The following is an 18,421-nucleotide window of genomic DNA, read 5'->3' as shown; positions in this document are numbered from 1 at the left end:
GACTAGTGGCTCAGAAGTGTAGGAGCAGCTCTGGGAGTGAGTCAAATAGAGACAGGGAGATGAAGATTTGCTGAAGTACCATATATATTTAAATGACACAGACAAAAGACAAACAGTTAACAAAACCCCACTATTATAAATGGCCGTTCATATCCATCATGATCATACTGCAGTTCAATAATAAACACTGTTTCAATTGTCCATGCTTGTAAACACACTGGTGGCCCTGATGCTAGGTGCACAGGAAACAAACAGGAAGGAAAATCCCAAAAAATAATTGAAGTCAAACGTGTGTAGGCAATGGGGGGGGGGGGGGCTGCAGGAGCCTCCTAGCACTCCTCCAACCAGGAGAGATCTGGGCTAGATCCAGACACTGAGCTGAATCGAAGCTGAATTTATTTTATCAGTGTTATGACCCGCTCGTTCTGATCACAATAATAGTCGGACACATGCTATTAAATTAAATAAAGCAATTCATTTATTTGACCAAAGCAAAACAACCAAAACGAACACTGAGACGGCCGAGCACACAGGAGGCAGGTGGTGAATGCAGGAGAAGAGAAGAGACTGCAGTGCAGGATCAGGTGGAGCTAAATACTTCATTCAGAACACTGGCCAGGGGTTCTGCCTCTGCAATCAACACAGCTCCACCCTGATGGAACCCTGCAACCAGAGTGGAACAAACACAACAAGCACTAGGCCCTGTGGCCGTCACAATCATGAATATATCTTTCCTAACTTATCCTTTGCTGTCTGTAAATGTCTCCACACATAAAGACTTTGGTAGTTGGCTCCTATAGATCGACATTCAGTACATTTAATTTGAAGAGACAACAGTTTCTACAGGACCTGCCAAGAAAATTTTGTGTGACATGCTAGACCACGTGGCCTAATGGATAAGGCGTCTGACTTCGGATCAGAAGATTGAGGGTTCGAGTCCCTTCGTGGTTGAGGTATACAGGTATGAAACCTCTTCACCAACCTGTATCTGTAGTTTATCTACAACTCACTTCCACTGCTAGAACCTTTAGTGGGTCTACTACTACACTACTACGCCAGTTTGGAGTCGCCCTCAGAACCTGAGACCATCTTCCTCCTCTTTTCTTTGGCACAGTCACCTGTGAGATTGAGGCTCTGATCCAGGTAACGGTCCTGATAACTGTCTGTCTTGATGGGTTCCCTCAGTGTGCAGGGGGATGGATGGGAGTCATATTCCCATTATTGCTCCTAAGGATAACCATGCTGACTATTTTTTATTTATTCAACATCTGTCCAGTCGGCAGTCTTCCCCATGATTGTGTCTGCTTTGCAGGTGTTTTGAGTTCATCATCTGATCACAGTGTGACATCATTAGTTTATAATATTGAACTTTTCCACAATATTCTCATTTATGGAGATGCACCTGTACATGGTGGCTGATTACGATAACAAACTGCAACAAGCTGCAGAAAGAGCCTTGGCTCAACGAGTCCACTCGTGTGCTCAGACGCGCATCTAGGCAGGCAGAGAGGAGATGGAAAAAGGACAAACCTAAAATTTTGTGGGATCTCCTCCAAAACAATCTCACATCATACCAGCAGGCTGTTAAAGCTGCAAAGACAGAATATTTCTCCCCACTTGTGTCTGCAAATGCTCATAAGCCTCAGGTTCTTTTTAATGTGTTTGATTCTCTGGTGAATCCATGTGATGCTGTCTGTATTGAGCCGTCTCCTACTCTGTGCAAGGCTTTTAATGAATTTTGTATTGGTAAAATTTTAGCATTTAGACACCCGCTCTCGCAGTCTGCCCAGGACCCCTCAGCTCTTCTCCCAGCTCTGCTGTCTTTGACAAATTTGAGCCTGTCTCACTATCTCACCTCACTGAGATTGTTAAAAATTTACGGCCTGCCACTTGCCAATCTGACAGCATTCCATCCCGTCTTTTTAAAGAGGTCTTCTGCACAGTTGACACTTTTAGCTTACAATTTATAAATCTGTGTCTGAGCTCTGGATCTGTTCCATCCTCTTTTAAACATGCCACGGTGCAGCCTCTTTAAAAAAAAGAAAGGCCTAGACCCCTCGGTTTTAACCAATTTCCAAGCTCCCTGCACCTGTACATGGTGCACCTGTACATGGTGGCTGATTATGATAACAAACTAATGAAGTGCTGTGAAAATGAGTCAAATATACAAACATGAGACAGTGGGGACCTTGGGTAGCTCACATGAACAATGACTGACATTTCTTCCTAAACTCAAGGTCCATTTATCTTAAGGCATGCACATTGTTTCACATAAAGATAATAAACTTATTGAATAGAAGACAGAAAACTTACCAACAGTAGTTTCAAGCAGAGGCAGATGGCGGGTAGGACAGAGGCTGATCTCCTGCTCATGCTCTTGCTCTGCTAGTTGAACTCATTCGGTTTGAGAGGGCCACGGGAGTCAAAGCAAATATATATTTATGTTACATCTGCTAAACACATTTGGGTATTGTTGGAATGAATAACATTTTCATAAGACAAACAAAATAATAATGTTTCACCTCTAAGAGGGGCTTGAATCAGTTTTTTGAGTGCAGTGAGTCTGCTCCCCTATGTCCTCAACATGTGTTTTTAGCATTACATCCCAGTCAGTGGTGTCAAAGCAGTCCCTCAGACCATCCTCTGCCTCAGGTGACCACTTCCTGATTGAACGTGTGGTTTTAGACATCCTTTTGACCAGGGGGTGTACTGTGGCTGCAGGTGAACCAGAACCATAAACGCCTCGGGGTGCTTTGTCTGCAGTCTTGCTGTTACTGTGTGTATCTTCTCATAGGCAGCTGATGCATCCGCGCTCGGTGGGGCGTAAACACAGAGCACGATCACGTGACTTAGCTCCCTCGGCAAGTAATATGGCCGCAGGCTAACAGTTCCAAGTCCTGACAACACAGTACCTTTTTCACTGAGACATGTCCTGGGCGTTCATTCACATATATGATGAACCTCTGCTCTTCCCGCAAGCGTTCATGTCTCTGTCGGCTCTCACAGCAGTAAAGCCTGGTAGATCCACGTTAGCATCCAGTCTCATATCAGTGAGCCACATCTCTGTGAAGATGTATAAGCTGCACTCACGGTAACTCTGTTGATTGTTCAGCGCAAACAGCTCATCCATCTTATTCAGTAGTGAGTTGACATTCCTTATTATTGCCGAGGGGATCATTGGCTTAAAATGTCTACGTGCAGCCTTTACTTCCGACGTTAGTCCTCAGTGCAAAGACTTTTCTCTTGAAGAAACAATATCAGTTCTAGAATGATGTTGATGAATATTCTCAGTCATCCAGGTCATCATACGTACAGAAGATTGAAGCAAGCTTTCTAGAAAACTCTACAAGTCCAGACGCCTTGCTTCTAGAATGATTGCTTCTAGGAGTTTGAGCAGACTGCTGTTTACAGGGTCTAAATTGGAATATGAACCTATTTGGGTTGAAGATTATTCCTGTAAATGTAAACATGAGACAGACTATCTAATCTACAGAATTTCAAAGATAAGGGCTCGTCCGGGATTTGAACCCGGGACCTCTCGCACCCTAAGCGAGAATCATACCCCTAGACCAACGAGCCACATGTGACTTCTTGCTTTTCATGTTTCAGTTGGTGGAAGAACAACACAAAGCACATGTTTTTCTTAGTTTGACATTGGTAAAGATATGTACAAAGATTTCTGGTTAGGAATATATAGTGTTGCTCCTGAAGAGGGACTTGAACCCTGGGCCCTCAGATTAAAAGTCTGATTTCCTGCAAGATCCACCCACAGAGATCCTGAACACATAAAACTCAGATTCCCAACCAGAATAGTAGCAGAACTGAAGACACCACTTGGAGGAGTGTCTTCAAAAACCAATCCTTGAGTCCAATGTACCAACCAGCACACAGTAAGTGAAACAGGCATGTCCACGCTTCAACAATGAAAACACAGATTGGCCGTATGGGGATCGAGCTAATCGGTCGAGCCCTATTGATTAAATGATGTTATGATGTTATTCGGGAATTCTGCCTATCATTCCGGAATACTGATGTCTATACTGGAATGCTACTGTTTATTCTCGATTTCTGCATTTCGTTCCAAAATTTTGTCTTTCATTATGGACTGCTTTTCATTCTGGAATGGTGTCTTTCATTCCGCAAATCTGCTTTTCATTCTGTTATGCTGACTTTTGTCCTGGAATGTTGCCTTCCATTTTGGAACGCACGCTTCCATGACATCACAGGCCGCTGTCGGGTTAGGGGTTTAATCCCAGAATTTTGTCTACCATTCCAGAATCCTGCCTATCATTCTGGAGTGGGTGGATGGATGTCTATTCCAGGATGCTCTCATTCTAGATTTCTGCCTTTCATTTGGGAATGCTTTCTTCCATTCTGGGATGCTTTTCATTCCAGAATGATGTCTTGCTGACTTCTGTTCCACTATACAGAGTGTTATTCGGGAATTCTGCCTATCATTCCAGAATACTGATGTCTATTCTGGAATGCTGCCACTTATTCTGGATTACTGCCTTTCATTCCGGAAATTTGAATTTCATTCTGGAATGCTTTTCATTCCGAAATGCTGCCTTTCATTCTGCAAGTCTGCTTTTCGTCCAAGGCGCTGTGTTAAAGTTGCAGTCTCCACTGGAGGACAATCCTGAGACAGAAACTGGTACACCCAAAGGATAAAACTCCCAGGGAGAAACACAGCAATATCATATATGCAGTCCAGTGCAGTGAGGAATGCTCTGATCTGTACACTGGAGAAACTAAACAACCACTCCACAGGAGAATGGCTCAGCACAGGAGAGCCACCTCCTCAGGACAAGACTCAGCTGTTCACCTCCACCTCAAAGACAAAGGACACTCCTTTGAGAACAACAATGTTCACATTTTAGACAGAGAGGAAGTCAAGGAAGCCATCTATGTTAAGCTGGTAAAACCTTCTCGAGGTGGTGGCCTCATCTTTTTACCACATACAAAGCAGTTATTTCATCCATTCCCAGGAGGTTTCACTCCAAGTCACATGCTAACAGCAAGAACAATGGGCTGTCTACCAGCAGTCTCATAGTCGTTAGCCAGTCATTAGACACACCTGGCACAGGCAGCCAGATCATCACAGGTAACTATGGAAACATTTAGTGCTATTGTTTGTGAGTTTTATCCAGACCACCCACTGAGGTCTGCAACCACATATAAACCATGTTTCCCCACCAACAGATCAACAACTGATGAAGCTGCTTGGATGAGCAGCGAAACCTCTTCAGGAAAACTCTACAAGTCCAGACACCTTGCTTCAATCTTCTCTACAAACATGCCAAAGCAAACAGTTTTTACCAACAATGTTACACACTGAGTTTTGAAGGTCTTAACCACTAGTCTGGAATGTTTACGACATGTGTGAAAAATTGTAATTCACGTGTGTTATTACCCATAGACTCCCATGTTAAAATGTCCAACTTCACAGTAGAAATGAACATGTTTACAGCCTGGTACAAAAAAACATTCTGGTCTCAAATGATAGGTTCTCTTCTAGTGTCAATTGTATGGGGGGTGAATTTTTTTTTTACAACTCACTTGTTTTAATTCAAAGTCAGCTTTATTGTCAAATCTGCTATATGTGCTGGACATACAGAGAATCGAAATTGCGTTACTCTTCACTCCATATATAACATATAACTAAAAACTTGTGTAAGTGTAAAAAAATGTACCTACAATGAGGCACACACAAAATACAAGGCACAAAATGAAGGCACAATGCAGTAAGAGTGCAGAAGATGTATAGTGCAAGACAGTGCAGTTGGCATAATGTAAACAGTCCAGGAATGGTTTAAGCAGCTTATATGAGACTGGATGACATGACTAGGGTGCAAGAGAATGCACAGGGAAAAGTGGCTGGTGCACAGAGTTCCTAACTTGGGGGGGTTCTTTTGTAGAGGGAAGGGGGAGAAAGTGGGGCACAGCAGGGAGAGAGTTCAGCTTCCTGACAGCCTGGTGGATGAAGCTGTCCCTCAGTCTGCTGGTCCTGGCCCGGAGGCTGCGCAGTCTCTTTCCTGATGGCAGCAGACTAAAGAAGCGGTGTAAAGGGTGGGTGGGGTCTCCTGTGATGCGGAGGGCCTTTCGGATGAGACGGCTGTCGTAGAGGTCTTGGAGGGAGGGGAGAGGGACGCTGATGATCCTCTCAGCTATGAGCAGCACTATGCGATGAAGCGTCTTCCTGCAGGTGGTGGTGCAGGCTCCGTACCACAGTGATGCAGCTGGACAGGATGCTCTCAACAGCCCCTCTGTAGAAGGTGCACAGGATGGAGGGAGGGGCTCTGGCTCTTTTGAGCTTGCAGAGGAAGTAGAGGCGCTGCTGTGCCTTCTTGGTCAGGGATGCAGTGTTGTTAGTCCAGGAGAGGTCCTCAGTGATGTGCACACCCAAGAACCCCGTCGATGGTCAGAGGGGTGTGCTGACTGTGTGCTCTCCTGTAGTCCACAACCATCTCCTTTGTCTTCTCCACATTCAGGGAGAGGTTGTGGTCTCTGCACCACTCGGCCAGAAGGTGCACCTCATTCCTGTAGACGCCTTGCTTCAATCTTCTCTACGTATGATGACCTGGATGACTGAGAATCTTCATCAACATCTTCCTGTAGTTTGTTTCATCTCCACCGGAGATGAGACCCACCACAGTTGTGTCGTCCACAAACTTCACAAAGATGTTGGAGTTGTGTATCTTTGAAGAAGAACTTGTTTCTGTCACAGCTCAGGGTGGCCTTTTATTGTGGGCAGTTTGAGGTACACCTGTGCACTAATCATGATGTCAGATCAGCATCTTGATGTGGCACACCTGTGAGGTGGGATGGATTATCTCAGCAAAGCAGAAGTGCTCACTATCACACATTTAGACAGATTTGTGAACAATGTTTGAGAGGAATGGTAATATTGTGTATCTGGAATGAAGTTTAGATCTTCAAGTCCATCTCATGAAACATGGGAGCAAAAACAAAAGTGTTGCGTTTATATTTTTGTTGAGTGTATATGTGTTACACATTATTACTAGATGAGCTGCAGTGAAACATCCAAGCCACCACCTCCCAGCACATATCAGAGATGCAGAACAGATGGAACAGTCTTATGGAGTGATGGAGGCCATGAAGCCTCCTAAAGCTTTGAATGGAGCTGAAGTCATGATGCACTGACCTTTCTTTTTATATATCTTGTCTCATAAGTATTTGTTATAATATTGCCCCAAAAAGTCAGTCACACTTGTGTGAAACCAGCCTGTCCAGTTAGGATCAACACTGATTGTGGATCAGTTTCAGCTGCTGTTGTGCAAATGGAGCAGACAACAGGTGGAAATGAGAGGCAGTTATCAAGACAGCCCTATAAAGGAGGTATGTGTTATAATACTAAATTATGTCTTCAGCTACTTTTATACTCATTATTAATCCCAGATTAAGGTGTCATTTAGGAGAGAGATTTAAATTATATCTTTATGTAACTTCTCCTTCTGATACACTCTGTTATTCAGTTACAACATGCTGACTGGAAATCTGCAAAATGAGCCCTGAATTTTTAGAGAAAGTAGAAAGGACACCAGTATTACTGTCCAAACTAAACTAAAGGTTCCACTGAGATTTGAACTCAGATCACTGGAGTCAAAGTCCAGAGAGCTAACCATTACACCATGGAACCTGCTTCTCATGGGTCTTCTTCTCCTCCTCTACCCAGCCGACTGTCAGCAGTTTGACATTGGTAAAGATACGTGCAAAGATTTCTTTGTGTCAACAAAGACTGAACACTTTGCATATCACTGTCCTCCATGAGGAGGCTGTCCTCCATGTCTAGATAAGGCTTGCTGTCTAGCAGCTGGGAGAAATGTCTTTTTGTGGCTGTGGCATTAGCTCAACATTGAATCATAAAGTTTATTTGTTGCATAACAGGAAGTGGTCTTGTATTAGGGTGTGACCCTCCTGAGAAGCAGAACCTCTCCTCTTATAATTGTCTCTCATTGGACAGATATGAAAATTAGCCTGAACTATCCGGGCTCTACATGTTGTTACAGAGAATAATTCTGTGCAGACAGGTTAACTGAAACAGAGAGCATTGATTCAGGGTGAACTTCCTGTGTGTGCAGACAGTGGAGGTGGTTTCAGGTGTTATAAATTGGCATCCCCATGGTTCAGATGAAGAAGTGGTTCCAGTTCCTCACAGGTCCTGTTTTCAAATCCCGGACGAGCCCACATCTTTGAACTTCAGTAGATTGGATGTTTGCATTTACAGGATTAATCTTTATTCCAACTTAGACCCTGTAAACAGCTGTCTGCTCAAACTCCCAGCAGCAATCATTGTAGAACTGAGACCAAATCATCAACCGCAAGCTCTACTTCCGACTGTATCCTGGGGAAGCCACTCCACGCCTGTATGGACTCCCCAAGATACACAAGGAAGGAGTCCCCCTCTGCCTCCTTCAGGTGATGCTTTATGGCCTCTGATGTCACCTGGAGATAGTGGAGAAAAAACAGACAAAAGAAGTGAAAGAGGAGCATGACAACTAGAACAAGAACAACAAAAAGTTTCAATTACAATTAGGAAAACGATAGAGAAGGTTGAAGCAAGGCGTCTGGACTTGTAGAGTTTTCTAGAAGACGTTTCGCTGCTCATCCAAGCAGCTTCATCAGTTCTGATGAAGCTGCTTGGGTAAGGTTGTGAGAGTCTTAAAGTTTGGTCAGAATTCAATATCTGTCTTGTGTCTACCTGAGCAGTTGGTCCTCCAGGCCAGACTCAGTCACAGTGAAATTGATGATTGTAACTTAAATACATTTCTGGAAAACAGAAAAAAATGTACATGCCAAAAGACACATTTTACATCAATCGAAGCCAGGATCACACACACTACAATTCTAATGAAACACTCATTAATTTATGAAGATTTAACTGTCATGTCACTCTGCATCATCAGTGCCTTTGTTTTTTCTGTCTAACAAAAACGCTCCTCAGACTTATTCGGCCGTTACAGTCACCATGCAACCCCTGGTTTGAATAAACACTGGAGTAAACCCTTGCATTCACAGGGTCCTTCTGCTCTCCTGGCTGGTGTTGAACAAAAGGGCATTGCACACAGGTGTAGCTGGCAGGTGATTTAATGTCTGCAGAAACACGGTTTGATGCCAGGCGTTCATTATACTGCCCAATATGTAGCTTCAATGGCAGAAGGATTCACAAAGGTTCTTGTGTGCGATACTGTTTTTATTCCAAACGTGTGCTTCTTGGAAAGCACATAAATACCTATTATAGTTGATAGCCGTTTGGGATTTTGTGAATTCCAAGACTCCATAGTGACCTAACTGTCTCTGGTGCACACTTGCTGATGCCAAGTGTATTACCTACAGCATTCAAGGAAACATGATCAGACATGGAAACACAATAAAGAAGCAGTGAAAATATCTTAATTTAGTGCAAATTTGCAATGCTGAACGAGCTGGTTGGTGTCCTTTCTACTGTATGAAGGGAAGCTTGGTATTGTTGCGTTAGGTATGCTGGGGCGGAGGCCAGTCTGTGACTTTGTCTCTGACTGTGTCTGAAAGGAGGTTCTATTTTCATAGAATACATATGTCCTCTGAATTAATTTACGCCACCTGATCCTGTGGGTCGATCATAAGAGGCCAGCGACGGTCTTTGGTTACCAGGATTCCATTCTCTGTAGATACAGTGTCACAGGGCAACCCTTCAGTGTTCCACTGGAGGATGTCATATGGATCACTCAGAAAGTCGATCAGGCTGAAGGGGGAACTGATGGGTATGTTTAGCTTCTGACACTGCCTAATCCACTGGGGAACAAGAGTAAACAGGGTATATGGTATTAGCTGTTACTGCTTTTTCACAATATGTTTCTAAAAAAAAAAACTCTAGACCAGGCTCACATTGGCCATACCAGCTGCACACTTTATCACAGAGGCCCTAAAGGTTTTAAACCATCCCATCACACTGTACCTACCAGCTGTCTATGGTGGGAAGTGAAGGCTCCATAGTAGGCAATGCAGGCAGCTGCAATGCATACATTTCCCACAACACTGTTGATGTCCTGCTCAAGATTTGCAACATTTTTTCCCAGCGTATCTGCTGTCCCCCAGAGCAGAAGTCAGTTTCCCTGCTCTGTCCAGTCGAGCCTGTGTCAGAGCCATTTTGTAGGTCCTTCATCTGATCCTCCACCTCCTTAAGTTGTTGTTGCTCTTCCCTTAGTGTTTTCTTGGTTGTATCCAGCTCTGCCTGCGTAGGTAAGGGTAGCGGGAGAAGAGTATGCAGACCAGTCACACAGAGCGGTGCATGGCAGATGAATAGCCAAAGTGACAAAGGAACAGACAGCAGAAAGACTGTGAAGAAATATTGCAAATGTGCATGTGTATCAGTAATAATAACACAACGACCCGTAAGCTTTAGACGCCTTCTCCACCTAAAAGCAGCACATGATAAAGTATTACACCCAGCACACTGAAACAAACTGTGTCAAATTCCATCTATTTTTTCAGAATATATATCATTAAATCTACATAGCCTACAGTACAGTGGATAAAGGATGTAAATTACATTGCCATTCCAATACTGACATTATGACATTTACTACAAAACTGCCCAAGTGTCTGAACTCTAATCTTTTTTTACTTTAAGTAAAAGAAACGATAAGAGAAGTTCTGTTGATAGATCCGATAGATCATGTCCAAATGTTGGACATGAAATTCAAACAGACCTTCTCAGGTAGGAACTCAGAGTTGTTGATGCATTTTTGCAGCTTCAGCAGGATCTGAGGTTTGCTATTATCCTTGTCATAGTCTGTCAGACGCCTAAGGAAATTGAAATCTCCCAGTAATTGCTTGGCAGAGCTCCAGTCTGGTCTGTAAAAAATAAAGCAATATTAGTGAGAAACTCTGGAAAAAATGGGGAGGTCAAAAACGGTCAATTCCTATTGTTTCTTCTGATCCCCTCCCGAGTTGGTTTATGAGGAAGGAGCGGATAAATTCTGGTCTCAAGATTACAATTTATTGAACAATGAGGCAGATTCTGAGTCACAGAGCTCTGGGTTGTTGACCACAAAGAACCAAAGAAGAACAACACAAGAACAGGACAACCAACAAAAACAAACAACCACACAGCAACAACGAGCAACGCAACAACAACTGGACATGGAATTCACACATTGATATACCCCATGGGCGTTCCTGCCTGCCGGCCCACAGGGGCATCTACTATCCCCCTGCAGACCCTGGGTCATACAGCGAATAGACTATTAGTGTTTATTCCCTAATAAGGTAAATCTCCAATTCCTCAAATCTCATAGGTTGTGAGTCCGATCTAGGGATGACCATAACATGGGGCACTCAGGAGAAAAACACATTCCTTTAGAATCTGGCTTTTATCAGGTCAGAGGTGCTGCTGTCCTTAGTCTGAATTTATGACCATCTCGTACCAACCGGAGCTCCAGAGAGCAGAAAAACAACTGATCTCATCTGCCACAGCCTGAACTGCAGAAAACAAAGTTATATGACACACTATGAAATTACTTCTTAATACATTCAGTATCCCCAAATTACTTTGATTTTCTATAAAACTTCCTAACACATGAAAATCTTATTTTATGAAAATCACATTATTAAGTGATAAACACATTTAAACATGAATACTTCATGTTAGGGGCACACTCCTATATATCTGAACACACACTGCAGAATCAATTCTTTCACCCTACACTAGACAGGCTGATTTCACACAACTGTGGCCAGATCAACCTGTCTCTGGCAACAGATTAAGTACCACAGGCTTTTAAACTGCTGTGATCTTCAACCTCACCTTTATTTCTAAGATATTTCAAAGGGTGGCTGCAAGTCAGTCCACCTACAGCACCGGTCTGTTTGAAGTGTTCCTGGATTCAACAATAATCTGTTTAATATCACAGACCAGAGTGAAATCAAGTCCTTTTGAGGCAGAAATAAGCCCCTGGGCTCACTGTGGGGCCACAGTCACTTTTTGATGAAAACACCAGTTTTTGAGGTTTATTATTTTAAAGGGGTCTTCATGGTATAAATGTGCTGGCTGCATCATAAGTTCTTGTTATTTAATGATAGTTAATTATAACTTCCTGGACCTGCAGACTCTTTGTCTTCATATGGGCTGAATGAAGGGAGACTAGCACAGATTTGACATGTGTGACTTCCACATGCTTTCCTACCATGAATGGAACAAGTCAAGCAGCACATGATGTGTTTGTGTAACACTGGAGATGTTAGCTGTACATGTGCAGAACAAAGACATGACCCACAGCAGACCATCATGCCCTTCTGATCAGTTTATTGAGTCTGTTTGTGTCCACTGCTTTCAGTCTGCTGCCCCAGCACACAACATATATAGATATTCAGGCCTAAAAAAATCCTTCAAACTTGGCACACATGTATAAGGCTGTATGTATATTGTACTGTATGTACATGTATATTCCTGCGATTGAGTCCTGTGAATTTGGTGCCTGTGTGTCAAAGTATTGCTGAGAAATTGCTGGAAATACGGTAAATCAGGTTTGGCTTTTCCACATTCAAGCCTGTGCCATTCAGACACAGAATGGCCAAACCTCCAAAATTGGCTCAGAACATTAGCTCTGGACCCTGGACATGTTTGCAAAGTTTCATGTCTCTAGGCCACTCAGTTAGCTACTTAGCTTTAGCAAGTGGCTAATGAGCTGGAACAAACATTTTGTCACTCAGTGGTGGGAGTTGAACAACCTAGTCAAATATCAGCCTGACATTCCTAGAAGAAGAGAATGTTTCTTCATTGGAAGGAGGCCTGAGGTGTGTCACATGATTTCTGAGTTAGTGCTGGAAGTCATGTTTGGATCCCTACAGGGTCTCTGTAGGACCCAGAGGACAGAGAGTCCCACAGTGCAGACAGGCCCCCCTCTCAAAGGGGACAGGCAGGACATCTGGCCGGGGGAGAGGGAGGGGCCAGGTGGAGGGAAAGACAGTGCAGCAGCTCATTCTGCTGCAGACAGAGGGAGAGAGCAGACCATTCTGAGAGAGCTCCAGCAACTGTAAGTTAAGCTAGTTTCTTCTTCATGCTAATAGCTTAGCATAGATCCCTGTGCAGGTCAAAACAGCTCATATTACCAGTGTTGATGCATGTACTTTTATACAGCTTCAGTGATTTGATTCTGCAGGATCTGTAGCTGTAAAATTAGAGTTGAAAAACTTTTCTGTAGCAGAAAAAGTCAAATGATCCAATCTAGGCCACCTGCATTGCTGCATTAATTTCAGATTGCAACCTTTCTCCCAGTTTTTCTTTGATGTCAACAGGCATCAAGTAGAACCAGAGATATATGATATATTAATGCTGAATCAATCTTGAACCCCTTTTTCTTTCAGATGACAAAGCCTAAGCAGATGCTTACATGTCCTGTATGTGGTGGGACCTTCTGGTACGCCTCCAGGCACCTAATGAAGGCCCACCACATACAGAACACACAGGAGTGCACCCTGGTCAATGGTCTGGCCACAGGCCATATAGCCCTTGGCTGTGTGCAGTGCCAGTGGGGACGGCCTGCACCAATTGCAGGGAGCTGGCGGCCAAAAACCGGGCTCTTCGGGAGAAGCTGGCACAGCTGGAGGTGAGTGAAGGGTAACAGTATGGCTTCACTTCTACGTAAATTGTATTCACATACAATGCACTTCATCTTCTCTCTCTACAGAGAAAGCTGCAGGGGGCTGGAAAAGAAGAAACCCTCTGCTCCAGCCACTGAGGCAAGTTGTTCCCCAGCAAGAATTTCACCAGCAGGAAAATGCCAGGCTCTGATCTAATGTTTCTTTTACAGCCTCAGTCATCATCCAGCTCTGGTGAAGATTATATGGTAGAGGAGGGGTGGTGGGATCAGGTGCAGCAGGAGGCAGAGTTAGCACATCTATAGGCTGTGCAGGCACCGGTGGAGGTGGAGCCATGCCTCCTGAAGAACCAACCCTCTGCTTCAGCCACTGAGACAAATTGTTCCCCAGCAAGAATTTCACTGTCACCGGCAGGAAAATGCCAGGCTCTGATCTAATGTTTCTTTTACAGCCTCAGCCGTCATCCAATGGGGGTGTGGCGGTGCCGGCAGAGGTGGAGGTGCCTGACTTTGACGGCGGGGAGGACAGGGCTCTAGACTAACTTTTTGCACTGGTTGCACTGGTGCGCCTAACTTTTTTTCTTAGGTGCACCGGCACAAAATTTAGGTGCACCGCATCACACTTCCATATATTTTTGTACGCATCAGTACATTTTGTACATACATATCATCTTAAAATGAGTTTGGACCTTGTATAATGAACAGTTACATAAAAAGTATTTTAAATACTGATAAAGTACTGATAGTACTCATTCAATAATTCAATACTCATAGGTTGTGAGTCTGATCTAGGGATGACCATAACATGGGGCACTCAGGAGAAAAACACATTCCTTTAGAATCTGGCTTTTATCAGGTCAGAGGTGCTGCTGTCCTTAGTCTGAATTTATGACCATCTCGTACCAACCGGAGCTCCAGAGAGCAGAAAAACAACTGATCTCATCTGCCACAGCCTGAACTGCAGAAAACAAAGTTAAATGACACACTATGAAATTACTTCTTAAATGTATTTTACAAGCTGACCGGAAGCATTACTTCTGGTCTCGCGCTGCCTCCTTGTGGCGAACGAGGGGTTTGCTAGGGGCGACTGACAACAGACCTGAGCCCTAGCAACCGGCAGAGAGACGCTGTATAAAGCCGGAGTCAAGAGATATTGCTGAGAATTACTGCGTTGTTGCTTTCCATAGCATTTGTTAGGCGCGGTGTTAAAATGGAATCTATGTCTGATGTTCTCGACCCAGTTTTGGCTGAAGTGGGGTGGGGTAGCCGTTATGCTGTCCCCGAGCTCAACGCTGAAAACAAAGCCTTACTGGAGGAGGTGAGGAAACTTATTATTAACATGTTTAATGGCACAGACGTGTTTAGCTTCCTTTTCTCTGTTTGTTTTTGGGTGTCATCATGTGGGTCGTTTAAAATTACTCACTGAAGAATAATGTTGTAACACAAACCGTTGATGAGGTTTGTTTTGACTGAGTGCAGGTTGTGCACACGGTCCTCCTGCAGTGACACCAGGGTTACTGTTCAATTCATTATTTTAAATATTTAAGAGCAGCTGAAATTTCCAAATAAAATGTAACATTTGAATCTTTTTTTCTTGTTAAGTGTCAGATATGTATGTATGGACAAAAGGTCCTCACTTTACACTTTAGATTGTGTTTTCTTAATGTTATTGCACATCGGTTTTCGGTATCTGAATTTTGATTCACTGTGTGCTGTGTCATGATGATGTCAACAGATTTGTAGAAAAGAGATAGAGTGGACACAACTGGAAGACAAACTGGAGAAAAACAAGGAACAAAAGAAGAACATGGCCAATTACCTAAAGAATATTAAAGAAGAGCTGGAAAACACTGAGGTCAGTATCTATGAGTTGTGATATGTTTGTTTTGTGGTGGGTTATGCAGTGTGTGTTATTTGTGTTGTCTAGGCTCTGTGTGAGGCAAAGGAGAGAGAGATAGAGTTAGAGAAACACCTGACAGCCCTCGCGGAGAGAGAAACTAGCCGTCTGACTCAGGACACGGCTAAGAAGCTCCTTAGGAGAGAGGAAAAACACGCTGGAGGTCCGAGCCTTTCATAAATAAAAAATAGAAAAGAGAAGTAGCTATAGATTGTGATGCCACAATAACATGTATCTGTATCCCCAGAACAACATTTTCAAGGCCAAACAGAAGCTGGAGGAGTTCAGGCAGCAGATGAACTGGGACCAGCAGACAATGGATTGCATTTTGGAGGAGTCAGCAGGCAAATATGAGGACACGATGGCCATCAACAAATACGCTCAGCAAGATGAGCAGAGGATCAAGGTAAAGAGATGAAAACATCTCTCTTCTGCAGCACTTACAGCTTTGAGTTATCATCAGCTAACAGCTGTCTAACCTCCCCTGGTGCAGTCGCTCATTCTGGCGATAGAGAAGAAGTCTGTGGAGGCCAATGAAAAGCTCAAAGCACTCGATAAAGAGAAGACTGAGACAAAATTAGCCCAGGTAATGTGTAAAAACACAGCACATCCATGGTGTTATTACTAACAGTATGTGTAGGCAGTTGTGGTTTCCCATTAAAATCCCTCTGCTGTCGTACCAGCTTGCATTGGATAAGGTGACAGAGAATCTGCAGCAGGCTCACCTGGAGACACAGCAGCTTACCCACCTGTGGGAAAACACTATCAAGAACATGAAGTAACAAGATGCTGAGATGCAGCAGTGTGCACTGGTAAAGCATGGGGCATTAAACATCTCCTGGTCATTCATTCTAGAGTGAATTCACACAGGAGTCTTTTCTTTTAAATTATTATTGCAGCAACTTGCAAAAGCCAACCAGAAGCTGAGGGAAAACAGGGCCGCCATTGCAGAGAAGAAGCACCTGATGGAGATCCAGAGGAACAACAGGAAAGAAACCGAGAGGAAGTCAGCGGTGGCCAACAAACAGGCAGTAAAACTGCAGCAGGAGCTGAAGGAGCAGGAGAGTGACTGTGGCAGGCTGCAGGATGAGGTGCTGAATGTGGACTAATAATAAACTGCCTTCATATTGATATTATTATAAGTGAACTGACTCTCGTGTGTCCCGCAGCTGAAAAGCTGCAAAGGCAACCTAGAGAGAACAACCTCTGATGTGAAGATGCTGACGTCCCACATATCCACGATGAAGAAGGACATCCAGGACTACAATGACAAGTCAGTGTATCACAGCAGGGCTCTGTGTGTGTATTGACTGGAGCTGTGGTAATGTACTACACAATGTCTGTTTTATGTTTCTGTGTATTTTAGACTGAAGGAAGCCAAGATCCACAATACTGCGCTGGAGGAGAAACTGAAGGTTGAAGTAGATTTTCCTCAAAGCTAAGAATGGACCTGACAGAAAGGCTGTCTGCACTGTGATTTTAAACTCATGGGTTCCCTATCAGGACAGCATGGTGGAGCACAAGTTTATGAAGCTAGAGGTGGAGCGTATGAGGGATCTGCTGTACAACAAGGCAGACGGCGTGCTGTCTTTGGAGAAGAGGAAGCTGAACCTGCAGAAAGCTATGACAGAGAGGGAGGATGAGATCAAGGTGTACAAAGAAATGCTCAGCCAGCAGCTGAAGCTCGGTGAACAGGAGAGGCAGAGACTCAGGTAAAAAAAAAACAAATCACTCAGTTCTCAAAGGTTTGTCACATCACTCAATGTCAATCATTGTGTCTCAGTGCTGAACTCAATGAGAAACTGTCCAAGACTGAAACCATTAAGAAACATTTTGAGGTTGTGACCCTGACCAAGGCAGGTCCTGAGGCGGAGGGGGAGCAGTCACAGGCTTACTACATCACTAAGGTCGGAGCTCTTCACACATAGTCTACTGAAGCACACACCATGGTTCCAGACTTTTGCATCATCTGTGTGTGCTTTTCACCAGGTTGCACAAGAGAAAGGGGAACTTAAGCAGAAGGGTGATGAGCTGGATGCTAAAATCCACAAGCTGGAGCAGGAAAAGAGAGCTCTGGAGAACACCAACCAGCTGTTCAGCAACTCTAACTCTGTATACCGCAAATCTTTCAACAAAGCTGAAGAATCCAGTATGTAAACCAGCCACAGCCCTCTTCAACTGTATACTTGTTGATTGATTGATTGTTAAATGATGGTGGCAGCTTTAATTGGCCACAATGTAATTTGTTTTCGTTTTAGGTCCGGACTAACTGTCCGGAGAAGTTGAAGCTGGAGGAGCAGCTGAGAGCTGCTGAAGTGAAGCTGAAGGATAACAAACGATCCAGGAGCTCCAACAGGACATGCAGGTTATTGTTGTTTATAGCCAGTGTAGAGCAGATCACTGAGAACGAAGCAATTAGTCTTCGACGGCTCAGGTTACATTCAGACTGATTCTGGATTAACTGGATCTTAACCATGCAAATACTTTGTTAGCTCATATATCATTAGCATAATGGTCAACATTCAGCAGGCAGTAATAGTTAAATTACTGTTTTTTTGTTGTAAGTCAGTGTATTATCACTGCAACACAGTGATGGATATGCTTTGGGCCAAGTTAGAGAATCAATCATTTACACACTTAGTCCAGCACCCATGGAGCACACAGATCCCTCCTTTGTAGAAGTCGCCCACAGACCATGTGGCCTAAAGCTGCATCTCTTTTGTGCAGCCATCACTGCACAATACTACAGGGAATACAGAGGGTGTATTATGTAGCGCCCCTGTGAAAGCTTTAGACCAAAAATAAACTTTTAACTATCTATTAAACTATCTGCCTGACATTGATCTCGTATGAATCTCTGTGTATGTGCATGTTCAGCTTTAGTTTATTCATGGGTGTGTGTCTGTTTCTAGGAAAGGAACAA

The 18,421-nt window shown here is 43.7% G+C and overlaps 3 non-coding genes across 3 annotated transcripts; 1 reads left to right on the top strand and 2 right to left on the bottom strand.

Annotated features, from left to right (window-relative positions):
• Positions 1–878: 878 nt before the first annotated feature.
• trnar-ucg (transfer RNA arginine (anticodon UCG)) lies at positions 879–951 on the top strand. The gene has a single exon. It is a non-coding gene; the product is annotated as a tRNA-Arg (tRNA).
• A 2,556-nt stretch (positions 952–3,507) lies between these two features.
• Positions 3,508–3,579, bottom strand: trnap-agg (transfer RNA proline (anticodon AGG)). Its single transcript has one exon. It is a non-coding gene; the product is annotated as a tRNA-Pro (tRNA).
• Positions 3,580–7,588: 4,009 nt separating this feature from the next.
• trnaq-uug (transfer RNA glutamine (anticodon UUG)) lies at positions 7,589–7,660 on the bottom strand. The gene has a single exon. It is a non-coding gene; the product is annotated as a tRNA-Gln (tRNA).
• Positions 7,661–18,421: the final 10,761 nt, after the last annotated feature.

The sequence above is a fragment of the Parambassis ranga genome, unplaced genomic scaffold (assembly GCF_900634625.1).
Source record: "Parambassis ranga unplaced genomic scaffold, fParRan2.1 scaffold_24_arrow_ctg1, whole genome shotgun sequence".
Classification (NCBI taxonomy): Eukaryota; Metazoa; Chordata; class Actinopteri; family Ambassidae; genus Parambassis; species Parambassis ranga.
This window is presented reverse-complemented; position numbering and strand designations above follow the sequence as displayed.